This window comes from Arachis hypogaea, chromosome 11 (assembly GCF_003086295.3).
Source record: "Arachis hypogaea cultivar Tifrunner chromosome 11, arahy.Tifrunner.gnm2.J5K5, whole genome shotgun sequence".
Lineage (NCBI taxonomy): Eukaryota > Viridiplantae > Streptophyta > Magnoliopsida > Fabales > Fabaceae > Arachis > Arachis hypogaea.
The window spans coordinates 101,164,829-101,188,554 of record NC_092046.1 but is presented as its reverse complement, the minus strand read 5'-3'; the positions used below and the strand labels follow the sequence as shown (position 1 = coordinate 101,188,554).

General features: G+C 38.4%; 1 non-coding gene across 1 annotated transcript; it reads left to right on the top strand.

The window, feature by feature from the left end:
- The first annotated feature begins 3,236 nt into the window (after positions 1-3,236).
- Positions 3,237-3,343, top strand: LOC112724698 (small nucleolar RNA R71). The gene has a single exon (XR_003163848.1). It is a non-coding gene; the product is annotated as a small nucleolar RNA R71 (small nucleolar RNA).
- Positions 3,344-23,726: the final 20,383 nt, after the last annotated feature.

The following is a 23,726-nucleotide window of genomic DNA, read 5'->3' as shown; positions in this document are numbered from 1 at the left end:
GCTTAGGCCAGGATTTTAATCCTTTAGGCCCTCCTATCCACTGATGCTCAAAGCCTTGGATCCTTTTTATTACCCTTGCCTTTTGGTTTTAAGGGCTATTGGCTTTTTGCTCTTGCCTCTTGGTTTAAAGAGCTTTTGGCTTTTTCTGCTTGCTTTTTCTTTTTCTTTCTCTCTTTTTTTTTTCTTTTTTTTTGCCACTTTTTTTCTTCTTTTTTTCTGCAAGCTTTTGTATTCACTACTTTTTCTTGCTTCAAGTTTCATTTTTATGATTTTTCAGATTATCAAATAACATGTCTCCTTATTCATCATTCTTTCAAGAGCCAACATATTTAACATTCATAAACAACAATTTCAAAAGACATATGCACTGTTCAAGCATTCATTCAGAGAACAGAAAGTATTGTCACCACATCAAAATAATTAAACTAGTTTCAATGATGAATTTGAAATCATGTACTTCTTGTTCTTTTGTAATTAAAACATTTTTCATTTAAGAAAGGTGATGGATTCATAGGACATTCACAACTTTAAGGCATAGACACTTAGACACTAGTGATCATGTAGTAAAGACACAAACATAAATAAAACATAAAGCTCAAAAATCGAAAAACAGTAAAATGAATAGACAAGGAGATTAAGGAATGAGTCCACCTTAGTGAGGGTGGCGTCTTCCTCTTCTTGAAGAACCAATGGTGCTTTTGAGCTCCTCTATGTCTCTTCCTTGCCTTTGTTGCTCCTCTCTCATAACTCTTTGATCTTCTCTTATTTCATGAAGGATGATGGAGTGCTCTTGATGCTCCACCCTTAGTTGTCCCATGTTGGAACTTAATTCTCCTAGGGAGGTGTTGATTTGCTCCCAATAGTTTTGTGGAGGAAGGTGCATCCCCTGAGGCATTAGTGGTTATGGAAAAACAAAAAAGCAATGCTTTTTCCACACCAAACTTAAAAGGTTAGCTCGTCCTCGAGCAAAAGAAGAAAGTAGTAGAGGAAGAAGAAAATGGAGGAGATGGAGGGAGATATGTGAATTCGGCCAAGGGGGTGTGATGTGTGAAAAGGAAGGAGTGATGGTTTGAATTTGAGTGGGCGGGTGTAGGTGGGTTGTATGATGGTTTTGGAAGTGATTGGTGAAGGGTATTTGGGGAAGAGTGTTATGAAAAGGTGTGAAGAGGAGAGAAAAAGGGGTGGGGTAGGTGGGGATCCTGTGGGGTCCACAGATCCAGTGGGGTCAAGGACTTAACATCCCTACTTCAATTAGGCGTGTAAAACGCCCTTGCTGTGCAATCCTGGCGTTTAACGCCAGACTGCTGCTTGTTTCTGGCGTTAAACGCCAGACAGATGCTTGTTTCTGGCGTTTAAATGCCAGAATGCTCCTCCTCCAGGGTGTGCTATTTTTAATGCTGTTTTTTATTCTGTTTTTTATTTTTTAGTAGTTTTTGTGACTCCACATGATCATCAACCTAAAAAAAAACATGAAATAAAATAAAAAATAAAATAGATATAATCAAATAACATTGGGTTGCCTCCCAACAAGCGCTTCTTTAATGTCAATAGCTTGACAGTGAGCTCTCATGGAGCCTTACAGATAATCAGAGCAAGGTTGGAACCTCCCAACACCAAACTTAGAGTTTAGTTGTGGCCTCCCATCACCAAACTTAGAGTTTGACTGTGGGGGCTTTGGTTGACTCTGCAGTGAGAGAAGCTTTTCATGCTTCCTCTCCATGGTTACAAAAGGAGATCCTTGAGTCTTAAACACAAGGTTGTCCTCATTCAGTTGAAGGACCAACTCTCCTCTGTCCACATCAATCATAGCTCTTGCTGTGGCTAGGAAGGGTCTTCCAAGGATGATAGATTCATCCTCATCCTTCCCAGTGTCTAGGATTATGAAATCAGCAGGGATGTAAAGGCCTTCAACATTTACTAACACGTCCTCTACTTGTCCATAAGCCTGTTCTCTTGAGTTGTCTGCCATCTCTAATGAGATTCTGGCAGCTTGTACCTCAAAGATCCCAAGTTTTTCCATTACAGAGAGTGGCATTAAGTTTATGCCTGACCCTAGGTCACACAGAGCCTTCTCAAAGGTCATGGTGCCTATGTTACAGGGAATTAAGAATTTACCAGGATCCTGTTTCTTTTGAGGTAATTTCTACCTATCCAATGCATTTAGTTCATTGGTGAGCAAGGGAGGTTCATCTTCCCAAGTCTCATTACCAAATAATTTGGCATTCAGCTTCATGATTGCACCAAGGTACTTAGCAACTTGCTCTTCAGTAATGTCTTCATCCTCTTCCGAGGATGAATACTTATCAGAGCTCATGAAGGGCAGAACGAGGTTCAATGGAATCTCTATGGTCTCTAGATGAGCCTCAGATTCCTTTGGTTCCTCAAAGGGAAACTCCTTATTGGTCACTGAGCGTCCCAGGAGGTCTTCCTCACTAAGATTCACGTCCTCCTCCTCCATTTTGGGTTCGGCCACACCAAGTAAGGTAATGGCCTTGCACTCTCTTTTTGGATTCTCTTCTGTATCGCTTGGGAGAGTACTAGGAGGAGTTTCAGTGACTCTTTTATTTAGCTGGCCCACTTGTGCCTCCAAATTTCTAATGGAGGACCTTGTTTCATTCATGAAACTTAGAGTAGCCTTAGATAGATCAGAGACTATATTTGCTAAGTTAGATGGATTCTGCTCAGAATTCTCTGTCTGTTGCTGAGTGGATGATGGAAAAGGTTTGCTATTGCTAAACCTGTTTCTTCCACCATTATTAAAGCCTTATTGAGGCTTTTGTTGATCCTTCCATGAGAAATTTGGATGATTTCTCCATGAGGGATTATAGGTGTTTCCATAGGGTTCACCCATGTAATTCACCTCTGCTATTGCAGGGTTCTCAGGATCATAAGCTTCTTCTTCAGAAGATGCCTCTTTAGTACTGTTGGATGATTCCTTCAATCCATTCAGACTCTGAGAGATCATAGTGACTTGCTGAGTCAATATTTTATTATGAGCCAATATGGCATTCAGAGTATCAATTTCAAGAACTCCCTTCCTCATAGGCATCCCATTACTCACAGGATTCCTTTCAGAAGTGTACATGAACTGGTTATTTGCAACCATGTCAATGAGTTCTTGAGCTTCTACAGGCGTTTTCTTTAGGTGAATGGATCCACCTGCAGAATGGTCCAATGACATATTTGATAATTCAGACAGACCATCATAGAATATATCCAGGATGGTCCATTCTGAAAGGATGTCAGAAGGACACTTTTTGGTCAGTTCCTTGTATCTCTTCCAAGCTTCATAGAAGGACTCACCTTCTTTCTATTTGAAGGTTTGAACATCCACTCTAAGCTTACTAAGCTTTAGAGGAGGAAAGAACTTGGCTAAGAAAGTCGTGCCCAGCTTATCCCAAGAGTTCAGGCTGTCTTTAGGTTGAGAGTCCAACCATATTCTAGCTCTGTCTCTTACAGTAAATGGGAAAAGCATAAGCCTGTAGACCTCAGGATCAACCCCATTGGTCTTAACAGTATCACAGATTTGCAAGAATTCAGTTAAGAACTGAAAAGGATCTTCTGATGGAAGTCCATGAAACTTGCAGTTCTGTTGCATCAGAGAAACTAATTGAGGTTTCAGCTCAAAATTGTTTGCTCCAATGGCAGGGATTGAGATGCTTCTTTCATGTAAATTGGAATTTGGTGTAGTAAAGTCACCAAGCATCTTCCTTGCATTGTTATTATTTTCGGCCATGTCTCCTTCTTTTTCGAAAATTTCTGTCAGATTTTTTCCAGAGAGTTGTGCTTTAGCTTCCCTTAGCTTCCTCTTCAGAGTCCTTTCAGGTTCAGGATCAACTTCAACAAGAATGTTCTTATCCTTATTCCTGCTCATATGAAAAAGAAGAAAACAGAAAATAAAAGGAATCCTCTATGTCACAGTAGAGAGGTTCCTTTATGTGAGTAGAAGAGAAGAATAAAAGAAGGGAAACAGAAAAACTCGAACACAGAGAGGAAGATAGGGTTCAAATTTTTAGATGAAGAGAAGTGTTAGTAAATAAATAAAATAATTAGAAAGAGATGAGGGGAGAGAATTTCGAAAATTAAATAAATTAAAATTAAAATATTTTTGTTTTTAATTTAAGATTAAAATTAAAATTCGAAAATTAAGAAAGGAAAATTAAATCAAATTAAATTAAATTTAAAACAATTAGTTAATTTAAAAAGGAATTTTGAAAAAGAGGAAGGTGATTTTCAAAAATTAGAGAGAGAATTAGTTAGGTAGTTTTGAAAAAGATATGATTGAAACAAAAAGATAGGATTAGTTTGAAAAAGATTTGAAAATCAATTTTAAAAAGATAAGAGGTTAGAAAGGATTTTGAAATTTGATTTTTGAAAAAGATATGATTGAAATTATTGAAATTATTTTGAAAAAGATTTGATTGAGAAGATATGATTGCAATTTATTAAAATAAAGATATGATTGAAAAGATATGATTGAAGAAGAAATTAAAAAGATTTGATTTTGAAAGAGATTTTGAAATTAGCAATCAAAAAGATATGATTGAAAATTAAAAAGATATGATTTTGAAAATTAAAGTTGATTACTTGACTAACAAGAAACAAAAAGATATGATTTTAAAATTTAAAGATTGAACCTTTCTTAATAGGCAAGTAACAACTTGAAATTTTTGAATCTAAAAATTAAATGTTAGTGAGATTTTCGAAAATATGAAGTAAGAATAGGAAAAAGATTTTGAAAATCAATTTTTTTTAAAAAAATTTCGAAAATATATAAAAATAAATGAAAAAGAACATCTCTTAGACTTTGATCCTAAACCTAAAAGAACTTTCAGGCAGCGTTTGCAACAAGCAAGACTTTACAAGGCTGCAAAATCCACTATGGATCCTAACAATGCTGCTAATGCCAATGTGGCAAATCCGAATGGGAATGAGCAACAAAGGAGAGTACTTGGCTCCTACTCTGCTTCTACTGCAGATCTTTATGGAAAAAGCATTGTGGTGCCTCCTATAGCTGCAAACAACTTTGACTTGAAGCCACAATTGGTCACTATAGTGCAACAAAACTGCCAGTATCACGGTCTTTCCCACGAAGACCCAAATCAATTTATTTCTAATTTTCTGCAGATTTGTGATACTGTGAAGATAAATGGAGTGAATCCTGAGGTGTACAAACTCACGCTCTTTCCGTTTGCTCTGAGGGATAGAGCAAAGCTATGGCTAGATTCCCTACCCAAGGAGAGTTTGGATACTTGGAACAAGGTTGTTACTGAGTTTCTCAAAAAAATTTTCCCACCAAAGAAGCTGACTAAGCTTAGGGTGGAGGTTTAGACCTTCAGGCAGAGGGATGGTGAAACTCTTTATGAAGCTTGGGAGAGGTACAAGCTACTGACTAGGCAATGCCCTCCGGACATGTTCTCCAAATGGACCCAATTAGATATATTTTATGAAGGCTTGGGTGAAATGTCCAAGATGTGCTTAGATAATTCTGCAGGTGGTTCATTGCACAAGAAGAAGACACCTGAGGAGACTATTGAGCTTATTGAATTGGTTGCTAGCAACCAATATTTATACTCATCTAACAGGAATCCTGTGAACTCAGAGACTTCTCAGAAGAGAGGTGTGTTGGAAATGGAAGATGTTAATGCTATTCTTGCTCAAAACAAGCTTATGTCTCAGCAAATAAATTTACTTACTCAGCAGATGGGTGGCATGCAAGTCTCAGCTATCAACACCCAAAATTCACCTCAAGAGGTCTCTTATGACATGATAGATAATTTTGTACAAAATGAGAATTATGATTATACTCAATCTTTTTCTGAACAGGTAAATTACATGGGGAGTAGTCCTAGAAACCCCAATAATGATCCATACTCTAAGACATACAATCTTGGGTGGATGGACCAACCTCAGAGATCTCAGAATTTTAACAATAATTCTCAGGACGGTTTCCAAGAGAACAATCATAATAACTGCCAATTTCAGTCTCATCAACAACAACCACCTCAGCAGACAAACTCTCAATCCCAACAAGATTCTAATTGGGAGATGATGAGGAGTTTTATGTAGGAAACTAGAGCCTCTATTAGAAACTTGGAGGTGCAAATGGGTGAACTGAGCAAGAAAATACCTGAGAGGTCTGCAAATACAATTCAAAACTTGGAGATTCAGATGGGTCAATTAGCCACAAAAGTTAATGAAATTGATAAGAGGACCATTAATAGCCTTCCTGGTAACACAATTCCAAATCCAAGAGAGGAATGTAAGGCTATAACCTTGATAAGTGGACAAGTGGCAAGTATGGAAGCACAAGTTAATGAGGAGCCAGTTGAAAAAGAAGCTCCAGAGGAGAAGAAGGAAGAAGTGGAGCACGTCCCTCCAAAGCGTGCGGACAACCCATTCCCAGACTCTCTTGACACTTATCCTACATTGCCAAAGGCTCCTGAGTACAAGCCTAAAATGCCATATCCTCAGAGACCTCAAAAAGAAGACCAAGGACAAGCAGTTTTCAAAGTTCTTGGAAGTCTTCATAAAGTTGCAAATCAATATTCCTTTTGCTGAGGTTTTGGAGTAAATGCTTCTCTATGTCAAGTTCATGAAGGAGCTATTGTCAAAGAAGAAGCTTTTAAAGGGAGATGAGACAGTGGTCCTGACTAAGGAATGTAGTGCCATCATTCAGAATAACTTGCCAAAGAAGATGCCAAACCTAGGGAGCTTTCAAATTCCATGCACCATTGGGAGCACAACCTTTGAGAAAGTATTATGTGATCTGGGAGCAAGCATCAATTTAATGCCCTTGTCTGTGATAAAGAAGCTGCAAATCCAAGAGGCACAACCCACAAGGATAGCATTACAGATGGCAGACAAATCTATGAAGCCTACATACAGATTAGTGGAGAATATCTTGGTTAAAATGGGTAAGTTCTTCCTCCCAGCAGATTTTGTGATTCTTGACATAGGGGAGGATGAGAATGCCTCTATAATTCTAGGAAGACCATTCCTAGCCACTGGAAGAGCTCTGATTGATGTGGAAGAAGGTGAATTAGTGCTTAGAGTGTATAATGAGCAACTAGTCTTTCATGTTTTCAAAGATGTACATTCAGCAGGTGAAGAAGAGAGGTGCATGCAGACTGAGCTTATTGATCCAAACCTTTAAAAACCCCCTGATGATGCACATCAGAATTTGCAGCTCAAACCTCCCTTGGTAACAATCAATAAAATTCTTCCTGACATCAAACCTAAGTTTGATGTTGGGAATGCATCATCCACCAAGGGAGAGGGTCCTAAAAAGAAAGTACCCAGAGGATGGAGAAACAAGAAGATCCCCACTGAAGGTTTCCCCCAGGAATGAAGGTGGTGGTGACTAGCAATCTATTGTGGATTTATACAGTAAACAGAATCCTCTCTCTGGAGCATATTGAACTACTCTATGGAGACACAGGAAAGAAGTTCAAAGTAAGGGGTGAAGAGCTGAGCCCCTATGATCCTCCTCCTTAGAGGAGCTGACCGTCAAGGTAGTGATGGTAAAGAAGCCTTGTCGGGAGGCAACCCGATAATTTCGTATCCTTAGTTATTTTTCGTAGTAGTGGTTTTCTTATTTATTTGATTTTTATTGAGTTTTTACTGTTTTCCTTCGTTTTACGTGTGTTTTGATCATGCAGCTATTTTAGAACAAGAACCGAACACTTCGGAAAATTTTTTTCAATAAAAAAAAGAGGTGTTCGATGCCCAAGCGTCGCTGACGCGTACGCGTCATGCTGGAGTATGCAACACCGAAGAAGTGAACAGAGAGTTGAGCAGGAGTGGTGTTGGAACTATGTTTTGCAAACAAACAAGCCCACGTGTACGCATACCTCACGCGTGAGCGTTGTTTGCGCTTTTAGCCACCCACACGTACGCGTCCCTGACGCGTACGCGTGACCCTGAAAAATGGCGTCAATAAGTGTTTGGGCAGAGAGTTGTGATGGCTTGGGGCTGAAACTGTGCTAGAGGCACAAACTTGATCACACGTACGCGTCCCTGACGCGTGCGCGTCTTTTCCACAAATGGCCATCCACGCGTGCGCATGCTTGACGCGCACGCGTCATATGAGAATTTTGGTTCCCAAGCCACGCGAACAAAGAGTTGCGCGTGCACGCGGCTGCCTTCGCGCGCTTCGCACAAACCAAGGGCACGCGTACGCGTGCCTGACGCTCACGTGTCACTATGAAAATTGCACGCCCCACGCGTACGCGTGCTGTACGCGTACGCGTGCTGTACGCGTACGCGTCGCATGTGCCGCACGATTCCACTAGTGTGCCGCACGATTCCACTAGTGCGCCGCTCAGTTTAGCTTTTCACTCTCTCTCCCTCCCAAATCCTCATTCTCTCTTGTTCTTTTATCCTTTTATTCTTCTTTCATCATACTATTTGTTTTGTTTTCAGTTCTTCTTTGCGTGAGGACAAGCAAACCTTTAAGTTTGGTGTTTTCGCTCGCTGATGGTTTTTCTGTTTATTTTTATGGTACCAAAGGGAGGCGAATCATCTTTACAGAGGAACACAACCTGAAGAATAAAATGACAGCTAGGATAACTGAGGTGGTTGAGTTCCTTTCATTCCATATTCCTTCCCGCGCTTACTATGTTATGTTCTGGTTTTCTGCTAGTTTGCTATGTTTATTGCATGATCCTTTATTAGTTAGATTCCTAGGTTCTAGTTTAGTTCTATTATTTTCAAAATTTCTGTTAGTTGCTTTAATTCTGAAAGGTGTCTCATGTATTGCCCACTGAGCTTGAAATCAAAAAGAAAGAAGAAAAGGGGATGTAATGCATGAGAAATTGAGTTTATTTTTTTTTAGAGTAGTCTCTTTTAATCAAATGTCATGGTGTTCTCTGTGATTCTGAATGCATGACATAAACTGTGCATGTTTGAATTTGAATCAAGGAATGTAGACGTATAAGGAATTTAGAGAAGTATTATGAATTTTCTGAAAATTAGTGACAATTAATCCTTGAAATAGCTGAAAGAAAAAAATCAGAACTTCAAAAGAGTTTCCCAGTTAAGTGCTTGTGGTGTTCTTGTGTCAATTAACCCTTGAGACAGAACATTTAAAGTCATGGCTAGGCTCAAGGTGCAAAGCACCAGTTAATTAAGGGATATCTGTTGTGTTCAAGGATTTAACTGAGGTATAAAGATCAGAGAAGTCATAATATGATCGGGATTCTAATTCCGAATGACATCGACATTCCTCTGATTCAAAGGAAAGTGTGATGCCAAAACTGTTCAGAATTGCAATAGATAAATCCCACTTTAAGAAGAGACATGAGCATAATTGAACTCTCACTTCTCATGAAAATTCACATCTTAACCTTGTATTAGTTTTGGTTGCTTGAGGACAAGTGGTGCACGAAATTGTGATTACACTTTTCACAACTCCGCACAACTAACCAGCAAGTGCACTGGGTCGTCCAAGTAATACATTACGTCAGTAAGGGTCGATCCCACAGAGATTGTTGGCTTGAAGCAAGCTATGGTTATCTTGTAAATCTTAGTTAGGAGATTAATGATAAAAATGATTTTTGTTTATGAAAACTAAATAACATGAAATAAACGGTACTTGTGATTCAGTAATGAGGAATAGGTTGAGATTCCGGAGATGCTCTGTCGTCTGAATCTCTGCTTTCCTATTGCCTTCTTCTCCAAACACGCATGGCTTCATTCAATGGCAAGCTGTATGATCCTCTCGGATGAAAAATACTAGGCACGATTTCTGTACGGCTAATCAACTGTCGAATCTCTCATCTCGGATGAAAAATACCAGGTACAGCTACCGCACGGCTAATCATCTGTCGGTTCTCACTTGTGTCGGAATAGGATCTCTCTATCCTTTTGCACACTGTTACCGTGCCCAACATTCGTGAGTTTCAAGCTCGTCACAATCATCCCTTTCCAGATCCTACTCGGAATACCACAGACAAAGTTTAGGCTTTTCGGATCTCAGGAATGCTGCCAATTGGTTCTAGCCTCTACCACGAAGGTTCTAATCCCACGGACTCGGTCCGTGGATTAGAGACCCAAGAGATACGCACTCAAGCTGTCACCCAATGACTACGTTGAGCTCAAGTAGAACGGGAGTGGTTGTCAGCCACGCGTTCATAAGTTTGAGAATGATGATGAGTGTCAAGTTCATCATATTCTCTATATTGAAGTACGAGTGAGTATCTTAGAACAGAATCAAGCGTGATTGAATAGAAAATAATAGTAATTGCAATAATCAATTGAAGATACAATATGAAATGTAAAAAATGTCATGAGTTAAAAAATAAATCTCTAAAAGTAGTTTTTATACTAAACTAGTAACTTAGGTTTATAGAAAATGAGTAACTAAGTGCAGATAGTACAGAAATCCACTTCCGGAGCCCACTTGGTGTGTGCTAGGGCTGAGCATTGAAGCTTTCATATGCATAGGCCATTCTTGGAGTTAAACGTCAGCTTGGGTGCCAGTTTGGGCGTTTAACTCCAGTTTTGGTGCCAGTTCTGGCATTTTACTCCAGAAAAGGGTCTCTGGCTGGCGTTTAACGCCAGTTTGGGCCATCAAATCTCGGGCAAAGTATAGACTATTATATATTGCTGGAAAGCACAAGATGTATACTTTCGAACGCAATTGAGAACGCGCCAATTGGGCTTCTGTAGCTCCAGAAAATCCACTTCAAGTGTAGGAGGGTCAGAATCTAACAGCATTTGCAGTCCTTAGCCTCTGAATCAGATTTTTGCTCAGGTCCCTCAATTTCAGCCAGAAAATACCTGAAATTATAGAAAAACACACAAACTCATAGTAAAGTCCAGAAATGTAATTTTTGCATAAAAACTAATAAAAATATAATAAAAAGTAACTAAAACATACTAAAAACTACCTAAAAACAATGTCAAAAAGGGTATAAATTATCCGCTCATCACAACACCAAACCTAAATTGTTGCTTGTCCCCAAGCAACTAAAAACAAAATAGGATAAAAAGAAGAGAATATACAATAAATTTAAAAAATATCAATGAAAATTATTTTCAATTAGATGAGCGGGACTAGTGGCTTTTTGCTTCCGAACAGTTTTTGCATCTCACTTTATCCTTTGAAGTTCAGAATGATTGGCATCCATAGGAACTCAGAATTCAGATAGTGTTATTGATTCCCCTTGTTCAGTATGTTGATTCTTGAACACAGCTACTCTATGAGTCTTGGCCGTTGATGACAAGTCATTATATGCTAGCTTTGCAAGTATTTTTCACTTGTTTCATTAGGTTTTATGTATTTTCTTGCATTGTAAGTAAGTAATTTGGAGTGGAATTGCATGGTTTTATTGAATCAATCAACCACTCTTTAATTGACACAAAATCATGAGGTTTAAGCTAAAATTACTTGGTCTTTAAATGATTTATAAACTTCATGAAATTGGTGATACTTTGATTGGTTGTTTTGATTATTTGTAGGTGAGGAAAAAAGGAAAACAAGAAAGCGTGGCCTAAGAAGCGTAGCCCAAGGAAGAGAAAAGTGTAGCGCAATCAAAGACAAGAGCCTAGAGCTCTTACCAAGAGCCTAGAGCTCTCACAAGGAGCGCTACTCCAAGGCCAAAGGCAAAGCAAAGGGAAAGCTAGGCTCTCCATGAGAACCGAGCGCTACAAGCAAAGGAGGGAGCAAGGAAAAGTTTTAAAACTCAGCTCTTGCCAAGAGCTTTATCAGGGGCATTCTAAGAAAAATCCAAAGAAAAAAAGCTTGCTAGTGCACTCACCAATGTTCAAATTCATGAACAAGGGGGAAGGATGCAAGTGCTACCTTGCAAGAAAACAAGCCAAAATTGGCTTGTTTGCATTCCCTGGGATTCGAACCTTGAGCGTGAGGGAAATAATGGAGGAAGCGCTACTTTGTTGCCAAGAAAAAGGAGCCAGCAAATGCTCTCCCAATGGTTCGAGCTTGGGACCTCACTAAGGACAAGGAGGAAGCTCAGCTCTTGCCAAGAGCTGAGCGCTACCTCCCTTGTCACATGAAGCATCTCACGCACTAAAAGTGCCAAGGAAACAAGCACCAAGGATCAGCTCTTGCCAAGAACCGAGCGCTAGGGAGTGTGCAACATTGACAAGGCTTGGTGCGCAACACACAAGCAACACCAAAGCTCAGCTCTCCCCATGAACCGAGCTTAACCCTGGGAGCAACACATGGGATGAAAATTAAATTAAATTGCCAAATTAATTCATTCCTTCACCAAATTTAGAAGCCCACCCAAATTCTAAAATCCAAAAATAGGAAGTGTATAAATAGAAGCTAGTTTGATTTAGAGAGGACTTTTGCCTTCATTGAGAATTTTTCACTTTTACTTTCTTTTGAATTTTTACTTTGGATCTCTGAGTTCTATTTTGGGAATTGGGAAGGAGAATTGATCTCTCTTCTTTCTTGTTCTTGCTTCTGCACTTCTTACTCTTTGTTTTGGATCTTGGGTGGAGAATTGAAGAAATTTTGTTTCAATCTCACCTTGAGATCTCTCTCTGCTTATTTGTCTGCATAATTCAAGGAATTGTGATTTGGATTTGAATTCTCTTTACTGCTTTCATCTTCTACTTCTTCTGCAATTGTTTCTATTTCTTTTACAATTATTCTCTTGTTGGATCAAGGAATGACTTGAGATCTAGGCTTGTTTTTTAGTCTCCTCCACCCCTGAGATCTTTATTCTCTTAGTGAGAATCTGCAATTTAAGTTTAATTCATTTGCTGTTTGATTCTTCAAGTAATTTTACTCTTCTGTTTGAGAATTGTTTCAATTCAAGTTACCTTCTATTCTTCTGCTGATTGCTATTTACTGTCTTTTGTTTAATTTCTGCAAATCCAACTCCCAAATCCTTTTATGGTTCAAGCCATTTACATTTCTTGCACTTTAAGTTTCAGCTATTTACGTTTCTTGCAATCTAAGTTTCTGCAATTTACATTACTTGCACTTTAAGATTCAGCCCTTTTAATTCTTCTGCACTTTAAATTCTTGTCAATTATCCCTCTCCCTTTAAATTTCATGCAATTTAGCTTCTGTTGGATACAAATCACTCAAATCAATACTTGTTTGCTTGACTAAATCAAGCACCTAACTAAAATTGCTCAATCCTTCAATCCCTTTGGGATCGACCTCACTCATGTGAGTTATTATTACTTGATGCGACCCGGTCCACTTGCCGGTGAGTTTTGTGTTGGATCATTTTCCACACATCAGCCGTGACCCTAAGCATTTTGTTTTCCAGTATTACCACCAAATACATAAATGCCACAGATACATAACTGGGTGAACCTTTTCAGATTGTGACTCAGCTTTGCTAGAGTCCCCAGTTAGAGGTGCCCAGAGCTCTTAAGCACACTCTTTTTGCTTTGGACCACGACTTTAACCGCTCAGTCTCAAGCTTTTCACTTGACACCTTCACGCCACAAGCACATGGTTAGGGACAGCTTGGTTTAGCCGCTTAGGCAGGATTTTATTCATTTGGGCCCTCCTATCCATTAATGCTTAAAGCCTTGGATCCTTTTTACCCTTGCCTTTTGGTTTAAAGGGTTATTGGATTTTTTCTGCTTGCTTTTTCTTTTTCTTTCTTTTTCTTTATTTTTTTCGCAAGCTTTTGTTCTTCACTGCTTTTTCTTGCTTCAAGAATCAATTTTATGATTTTTCAGATTATCAATAACATTTCTCTTTTTTTTCATTATTCTTTCAAGAACCAACAATTTTAACATTCATAAACTTCACTATCAAAATTATGCACTGTTCAAGAATTCATTCAGAAAACAAAAAGTATTGCCACCACATTAAAATAATTGAACTAATTTCAAGATAAATTTTGAAACTATGCACTTCTTGTTCTTTTGCAAATAAACACATTTTTATTTAAGAAAGGTGAGAGATTCATGAAATCATTCATAGCTTTAAGACATAGACTCTAAACACTAATAATCATGTAATAAAGATAAAGACATGACATAAACTAAACATAAAAGCAGACAAATAACAATAAAAGAAAGAGCAGTTAGGACTCAACAACCTTTATTTTGAGAGACACTTGCTCCTTCAGTTTGTGGGATGTCTAGCTTTTCAAGGGGTAGCTTCTGGCGCTTTAGCTTCTGTATCTCACGCCCTTGTTTCTCTTGTTCTTTGAGCAGTTTGCAGAGCATGCTGTTTTGATTCTGCTGCTCTTCTTTGAGTTGATCTATAGCTTCTTGCAGCTTGGTGACAGATGCTTCTAAGCGGACCCAATATTCAAATTGAGGAATTTCTGGGAGGAGCTCATGTGCCCTCCTCTTGATGGGGTTGTCTTGAACTTGAGGTCCATCCATCACCTTTTTGGTGATTGGGCAATCAACTGGGATATATTCATCCATGCCTATCTTTACCCCTGCATCTTTACATAACAGACTAATCAAGCTTGGGTAAGCCAATTTAGCATCAGTTGATTCCTTGTTTGCAAATATGTAAATTTCACTAGGAATCAGCTAATGAATCTCTACTTCTTTTTCCAGCATAATACAGTGAATCATCACTGCTCTCTTGACAGTGACTTCAGAACGGTTGTTGGTTGGGAGTATAGAATGACCAATGAAATCCATCCAACCTCTAGCAACTGGTTTGAGATCTCCTCTCTTTAGCTGGTTTGGGACACCTTTTGTATTGGTAATCCACTCGGTTCCAGGGAGGCATATGTCCTCTAGAACTTGATCTAGCCTTTTATCTTTGGCCATTCTCCTATTAAAGGATTCTGGATCATCTTGTAGTTGAGGAAGCTTGAGAACTTCTCTCACTTTGTCAAACTGGAAGTAAATAATCTTCCCTCTGACCATAGTCCGAAAGGAGTGGAAAGCAGTTTGCTCTAATCTTTGCTTATCCGTCATCCACAGATTTACATAGAATTCCTGGATCATATTTCTTCCAACATGTATCTCAGGATTAGCTAGGACTTCCCAGCCCCTGTTTTGAATCTGCTCTTGGATTTCCGGGTATTCATCTTCTTTCAGATTAAACTTAACTTCTGGGATCACTGATCTTCTATACACAATTTTAAAATAATGGTTTGCATGTTCTTTGGTGCAGAAATTCTCATACATCCAAAGTGGTTTTGGATTGCTTTCTTTCTTGCCTCTTGAAGTGGTTTGTCTTCCTTTGGGAGCCATGAGATTGTTTGTTTTAGCTCAGGGATCACGAAAATCACACCAAACTTAGAGATTTGCTTGCCCTCAAGCAAAAATAAAAAGAAAGAAGATGTATAGATGGAGAGAATAATTCGAATGATGGGTGAAGAGGGCTGGCCGAATGTGTATTTAAAAGGGAGGGAGGGAATGGGTTTCGAATTATTTTTGAAAAAGATGAGATAGAAAGATATGATTGATAGAAAAATACGATTTGTAAAATATGAAAGATTTGAAAAAGATATGCGGAAGTTAATTCTGACTTTTTGATAATGCACCTAAAAATTAAAAGATAAGATGGATGAATTAAAAAAATTTGGAAAGAAATTGGAAAGGTAGACGAGTTTTTCTTTTAAAAGCATATTGAAAAGGGATTAAAAAGATTATTAAAAATTTTTGGAATTGGAAATTGAAAGATGAATTTTTGTAATATTTTTATGCAGAAAATTATGAATTAAAACATGAAAATTCAAAAAAATTTAAATTGGAAACAAAATTACTTCCCATTGCTGTTCTGGTGTTAAACGCCCAGAATGATACACATTCTAGCGTTTAACGCCCATCTGGTGGCCATTTTGGGCGTTTAACGCCCACTTAGGTACCCTGGCTGGCGTTAAACGCCAAAAACCCTTTGTTACTGGGCTTTTTTGCTGAACGCCCTACATGCTGCTGTTTCTGGCGTTAAACGCCCAGAATGCTGTCCATTCTGGTGTTTAACGCCCAGAATGATACCTTTTCTGGCGTTAAACGCCCAGAATGGTAGCCATTCTGGCGTTTAACACCCAAAACGCCCCTTTACTGGCGTTTTGATGCTAGTGAGCTCTTTTTCTCTGTGATTCTTCTGCCTTATGTTCTGAACCTCCATTTTCCTGATTTATTTATTGAAATGTATTAACTAACATGAAAAACAAAATTAAATAGACTTATACAATTGTTATAAACATATAATTTTTTATAATGGCTAGGTTGCCTCCCAGCAAGCGCTTTTTTATTGTTTTTAGCTGGACTTTTGTTGAGCTTTTAATTTAGTCTTAGTTTTGAGCAATCTTGCTCAACATTGCCTTCAAGATAATGTTTGACTCTCTGTCCATTGACAATGAACTTTTTATCAGAGTCCATATCCTGAAGCTCTACATATCCATATGGTGACACACTTATGATCATATATGGTCCCTTCCGCCGGGATTTCAATTTCCCAGGGAACAATCTGAGCCTAGAGTTAAACAGCAGAACCTTCTGTCCTGTCTCAAAGACTCTAGATGACATCTTTCTGTCATGCCACCTTTTTGCTTTCTCCTTGTAAATTTTAGCATTTTCGAAAGCATTGAGTCTGAATTTCTCTAGCACATTCAATTGGAGTAATATTTTCTCTCGAGCTACCTTAGCATCAAGGTTTAGGAATCTGGTTGCTCAGTAGGCTTTGTGTTCCAGTTCCACTGGCAGATGGCAGGCTTTTCCATACACAAGCTGGTATGGAGAGGTTCCTATAGGAGTTTTGAATGCAGTTCTGTATGCCCACAAAGCATCATCCAAACTTCTTGTCCAATCCCTTCTACGGGTACTTACAGTTCGTTCCAGGATTCATTTTAGTTCTCTATTTGAGACTTCAGCCTGGCCATTTATTTATGGATGATATGGAGTTGCCACTTTGTGGTTAATTCCATATCGGATTAGAGCATAGTCAAGCTGTTTATTGCAGAAATGAGTGCCTCCATCACTGATCAGTACCCTAGGGACACCGAACCTGCTGAAGATATGCTTCTGAAGGAACTTCATCGCTGTCTTAGTATCATTAGTGGGTGTTGCAATTTCCTCTACCCATTTAGATACATAGTCTACTGCCACCAGAATATAAGTGTTTGAATATGATGGTGGGAAAGGCCCCATGAACTCAATACCCCATACATCAAACAACTTAATCTCTAAGATCCCTTGCTGAGGCATGGCATAACCGTGAGGTAGATTACCAGCTCTCTGGCAACTGTCACAGTTATGTACAAACTCTTGGGAGTCTCTATAGAGAGTAGGCCGGTAGAAGCCATATTGGAGAACTTTTGTGGCTGTTCGCTCACCTCCGAAATGTCCTCCATATTGTGATCCATGGCAATGCCATAGGATCTTCTGTGCCTCTTCTCTAGGCACACATCTATGGATTACTCCATCTGCACACCTCTTAAAGAGATATGGTTCATCCCACAAGTAGTACTTTGCATCAAAAATCAATTTTTTTGTTTGCTGCTTACTGTATTCTTTGGGTATGAACCTCACAGCTTTATAGTTTGCAATGTCTGCAAACCACGGTACTTTCTGAATGGCAAAGAGTTGCTCATCCAAAAAGGTTTCAGAGATCTCAAAAGGAGGGAGGGACGCTCCTGCTACTGGTTCTATCCGGGACAGGTGATCAGCTACTTGGTTCTCTATCTGTTTTCTGTCTCTTATTTCTATATCAAACTCTTGCAGAAGCAACACCCATCTTTTGAGTATGGGTTTTGAATCCTACTTTGTGAGGAGATATTTTAGAGCAGTATGGTCAGTGTACACAATCACTTTTGATCCTACTAAATAAGATCTGAACTTGTCAATGGCATAAACAACTGCAAGCAACTCCTTTTTTGTGGTTGTGTAATTCTTCTGTGCGTCATTTAAAATACGGCTAGCATAATAAATAACATGCACAAGCTTGTTATGCCTCTGTCCTAATACTGCACCAATGGCATGGTCACTGGCATCACACATTAGTTCGAATGGTAATGTCCAGTCTGGTGCAGAAATGGCTGGTGCTGTGACCAGCTTAGCTTTTAGAGTCTCAAACGCCAGCAGACACTCTGTGTTAAAGACAAATGGTGTGTCAGTGGCTAGCAGATTGCTCAGAGGTTTTGCAATTTTTGAAAAATCCTTTATAAACCTCCTATAGAATCCTGCATGTCCCAAAAAGCTTCTGATTGCCTTAACATTGGCAGGTGGTGGTAATTTTTCAATTACCTCTACCTTGGCTTGATCTATCTCTATTCCTTTGTTTGAAATTTTGTGCCCAAGGACAATTCCTTCAGTCACCATAAAGTGACATTTTCCTCAGTTTAAAACCAGGTTAGTCTCTTGACACCTTTTCAGAACAAGTGCTAGATGGTCAAGACAGGAGCTGAATGAGTCTCCAAATACTGAGAAGTCATCCATGAAGACTTCCAGAAATTTCTCTACCATATCAGAGAAGATAGAGGGCATGCACCTCTGGAAGGTTGCAGGTGCATTGCACAGACCAAATGGCATCCTTCTGTAGGCAAATACTCCAGATGGACATGTGAATGCTGTTTTCTCTTGGTCCTGAGGGTCTACTGTAATTTGGTTGTAAGTTGAATAGCCATCTAAAAAGCAGTAGTATTCATGGCCTGCTAGTCTCTTTAGCATCTGGTCTATGAATGGTAAAGGAAAATGATCCTTCCTGGTGGCTGTATTGAGCCTTTTGTAGTCAATACACATACGCCACCCTGTAACTGTTCTTGTAGGAACCAGTTCATTCTTTTTATTATGAACCACTGTCATGCCTCCCTTCTTGGGGACAACTTAGACAGGGCTCTCCCAGAGGCTATCAAAAATAGGATAAATAATCCCAGCCTCTAGTAGCTTAGTAACCTCTTCCACTAGGGAGTCAATAATATCAGCGCTCATGCAGTCCTTTGATGTGTCTGGATGCTGCATAGCTTTGACAGCATTCAACTTAAACTCATCCTCATTGACTCTCAGGGTTATCTCCCCTTTTTGGACGTCAATGAGGGTTCATCCAGTTGCTAGGAAAGGTCTTCCTAGAATGAGATTTGCACTCTTGTGCTCCTCCATTTCCAGCACTACAAAGTCAGTGGAAAAGGCAAATGGCCCAACCTTGACAATCATGTCCTCAATTACGCTTGATGGAATCTTAATGGAGCCATCAGCAAGTTGGAGGCAAATCCGGGTTGGTTTAACTTCATCAGTCAAACCAAGCTTTTTGATAGTGGATGCAGGTATTAGGTTGATACTTGCCCCCAATATCACATAGAGCTATCTCGGTACAAGCACCCTCTAATGTGCATGGTATCATAAAGCTTCTGGGATCCTTAAGCTTTTCTGGTAAGCTTTTCAGAATGACTGCACTGCATTCTTCAGTGAGGAAAACTTTTTCAGTTTCTCTCCAATCCTTCTTATAACTTAAGATCTCTTTCATGAACTTAGCATAAGAGGGTATTTGCTCAAGTGCCTCTGCAAACAGAATCTTTATTTCAAGAGTCCTGAGATAGTTTACAAAGTGGGTAAATTGTTTATCCTGTTCCGCTTGGCAGAGTTTCTGAGGATAAGGCATCTAGGCTTTATATTCTTTAACCTCAGTTGCTGCAGGTTTATTTCCTACAGAAATGGTTGGAGAAGCCTGCTTAAGGGGGTTGTTATCAGCACTTGCAAGTGTCTGATCCCTCATTGGTGTTTGAACGCCAGAATTGGGTGTTGTATGGGCGTTTAATACCAGATTGCTTTTCTGGCATTTGGACACCAGAATTGGCCATCCACTGGGTGTTTAACGCCAATTTTCACCCTTTTCTGGCGTTTGAACGCCAGAATCATTCCTCTCTAGGCTCTTAACTGTCCTCAGAGGAATTTTGGGTAGTGGCTTGGTCATCCTCTGTCAGTTGTTCCTTTCTTGGCTTTCTGCTTACTTGAGTTGAGACATTCAATGTCTTCCCACTCCTTAAATGAATAGCTTGGCACTCTTCTATTATCTGTTTAGATAACTGCTCTCTTGTCTGATTCAATTGTTTTTCCATATTCTGGTTAGCAACTGTGGTTTTTTGTAGCATCTCTTTAAATTCTGCTAACTATTTTGTTAAAGAAAATAGTTTCTGATTAATTTCAGCAATTTGTTCTGGAGGACTAGGTTCAGTGGATATTGCCTCAGCCTCTTCCTTCAAGGAGGTCTCACCACTTGAGTACAGGTGCTGATTTCTGGCAACTATATTAATGAGCTCTTGAGCCTCTTCAATTGTCTTTCTCATATGTATAGATCCACCAGCTGAGTTGTCTAGAGACATTTGGGCCTTTTCTGTAAGCCCATAGTAGAAAATGTCTAACTGCACCCATTCTGAAAACATTTCAAAGGGGCACTTTCTTAGCATCTCTCTGTACCTCTCCCAAGCATTATAAAGAGATTCATTATCCTCTTGTTTAAAGCCTTGGATGTCCAGCCTTAGCTATATCATCCTTTTTGGAGGGAAATATTGATTCTGGAATTTGTCTGATAACTATTTCCATGTTCTTATGCTTGCTGTGGGTTGGTTATTTAACCACCTCTTAGCTTGATCTTTTACAACAAATGGAAACAGTAATAATCTGTAGACATCTTGATCTACTTCCTTATCACCTACTGTGTCAGCAATTTGTAAGAACTGTGCCAGAAACTCAGTAGGTTCTTCCAGTGAAAGACCGGAATACTGACAATTTTGCTGCACCATGATAATGAGCTGAGGGTTTAGCTCAAAATTGCTGGCTCTGATGGGGGGTATACAGATACTACTCCCATAGGAAGCATTAGTGGGGTTAGCATATGACCCCAGAGTCCTTCTGGACTGTTCATTTCCACTTGGGTCCATGATGGAGAAAGGGAGATGATGTGGATTGTAAATAGAAATTTTATCCCCCCCCCCCTTTTTTTGAAAAAAATAAATAAAAGAGAAAATAAAATATTTTTGTTTTTATTTTATTTAGTTAAGGATAAACCGAATTCAAAAGAAAATAAAATAAAATAATTGAAAAATAGAATATATGTTTCGAAAACTAATAGAAAAAGAAATAAAAGAGATTCGAATACTAAAATGATTAATTAATTAAAAAGATTTGAAAATTTTGGATATGATTTTTGAAAAATGAAGAGAAAGTGGTTAGGAAGTTTTGAAAAAAATATGTCTTATAACTAAAGATACTTGTAGGAAAATAATTAAAAGAGAAGATTTGAAAAAGATATGATCTTAAAATTTTTAAAGATTGAAACTTTCTTCACAAGGAAACACCAAACTTAAAATTTTTCAATCAAAGTAATAAAATAGGACAAGTAATTCGAAAATTATATATAAAAATAAATAAAAGATTTTGAAAAAGTTTATAAAAGATTTTCGAAAAATATAAAAAGAAAATTGAAAAAGAATTTATTTTGAAAAATATTTGAAAAGATAAATTTTTAAAATTGAAATTTTAACTTGACTAACAAGAAACTACCAAATTTTAAAATTTTGACTAAATCAACCTAAGGAATTCAAAAAGGATGAGTAAATAAAGGAAAAGATATATTTTTTTTGAATTTAATGAGGAAAGAGAAAAACAATAAAATGACACCAAATATAGGAATTTTAGATCAAAACAAAGAAAACAAACAAGAAAACTTTGAATGTCAAGATGAACACCAAGAACACTTTGAAGATCAAGATGAACTCCAAGAACAAATTTTGAAAATTTTTAAGGAAATAAAAATACAAAGGACACCAAACTTAAAAATTTTTTATACTTTGGACACTAATAATTCGAAAATGCACAAGAAAAACAAGGAAAGATACAAAACAAGAAAAACTAAAGATCAAACAAGGAAAATAAACAAGAACAACTTGAAGATTAAGAAAGAACAAGGAACATAAAACTCGAAAATATGAAGAACAAAAAGAACATACAATTCAAAAAATTTGAAGGACAATAAAAACATGCAATTGACACCAAACTTAAAGCATGAAACTAAACTCAAACAGAAAACTTAAAGGAAAATTAAAGATTAATAAATAAAAATAAGATTTTTGAAAAGAAAGTAAAAGACTCAAATTTAGTGACTCTAAACCAAAAAGATAAATTTCTCCTAATCTAAGCAACAAAATAAACCGTCAGTTGTCCAAACTCGAACAATTCCCGGCAACGGCACCAAAAACTTGGTGCACGAAATTGTGATTACACTTTTCACAACTCCGCACAACTAACCAGCAAGTGCACTGGGTCGTCCAAGTAATACCTTACGTGAATAAAGGTCGATCCCACGGAGATTGTCGGCTTGAAGCAAGCTATGGTTATCTTGTAAATCTTAGTCAGGAGATTAATGATAAAAATGATTTTTGTTTATGAAAAGTAAATAACATGAAATAAACGGTACTTGTGATTCAGTAATGTGGAACAGGTTGAGGTTCCGGAGATGCTCTGTCGTCTGAATCTCTGCTTTCCTACTGCCTTCTTCTCCAAACACGCATGGCTTCCTTCAATGGCAAGCTGTCTGATCCTCTCGGATGAAAAATACTAGGCACGGTTTCTGTACGACTAATCAACTGTCGGATCTCTCGTCTCGGATAAAAAATACCAGGTATAGGTACCGCAAGGCTAATCATATGTCGGTTCTCACTTGTGTCGGAATAGGATCTCTCTATCCTTTTGCACACTGTCACTGTGCCCAACATTCGTGAGTTTCAAGCTCGTCACAGTCATCCATTTCCAGATCCTACTCGGAATACCACAGACAAGGTTTAGACTTTCCGGATCTCAAAAATGCTGCCAATTGGTTCTAGCCTCTACCACGAAGGTTCTAATCCCACGGACTCGGTCCGTGGATTAGAGACCCAAGAGATACGCACTCCAGATGTCGCCCAATGACTACGTTGAGCTCAAGTAGAATGGGAGTGGTTGTCAGACATGCGTTCATAAGTTTGAGAATGATGATGAGTGTCACGGATCATCATATTCTCTATATTGAAGTACGAGTGAGTGTCTTAGAACAGAGTCAAGCGTGATTGAATAGAAAACAATAGTAATTGCATTAATCCATTGAGACATAGCAGAGCTCCTCACCCCCACCTATGGGGTTTAGAGACTCATGCCATAGAAGATACAATATGAAATGTAAAAAATGTCATGAGTTATAAAATGAATCTCTAAAAGTAGTTTTTATACTAAACTAGTAACTTAGGTTTACAGAAAATGAGTAACTAAGTGCAGATAGTGCAGAAATCCACTTCTAGGGCCCACTTGGTGTGTGCTAGGGCTGAGCATTGAAGCTTTCACGTGCATAGGCCATTCTTGGAGTTAAACGCCAGCTTGGGTGCCAGTTTGGGCGTTTAACTCCAGTTTTGGTGCTAGTTTTGGCGTTTTACTCTAGAAAAGGGTCTCTGGCTGGCGTTTAACGCCAGTTTGGGCCATCAAATATCTGGCAAAGTATGGACTATTATATATTGATGGAAAGCCCAAGATGTCTACTTTCCAACGCAATTAAGAGTGCACCAATTGGGCTTCTGTAACTCTAGACAATCTATTTCGAGTGCAGGAGGGTCAGAATCCAAAAGCATTTGTAGTCCTTTCTCAGCCTCCAAATTAGATTTTTGCTCAGGTCCCTCAATTTCAGCCAGAAAATACCTGAAATTACAGAAAAACACACAAACTTATAGTAAAGTCCAGAAATGTAATAAAAATAACTAAAACATACTAAAAACTACCTAAAAACAATGCCAAAAAGGGTATAAATTATCCGCTCATCAACAAGCAACAATTCAAGTTTGGTGTTATGATGC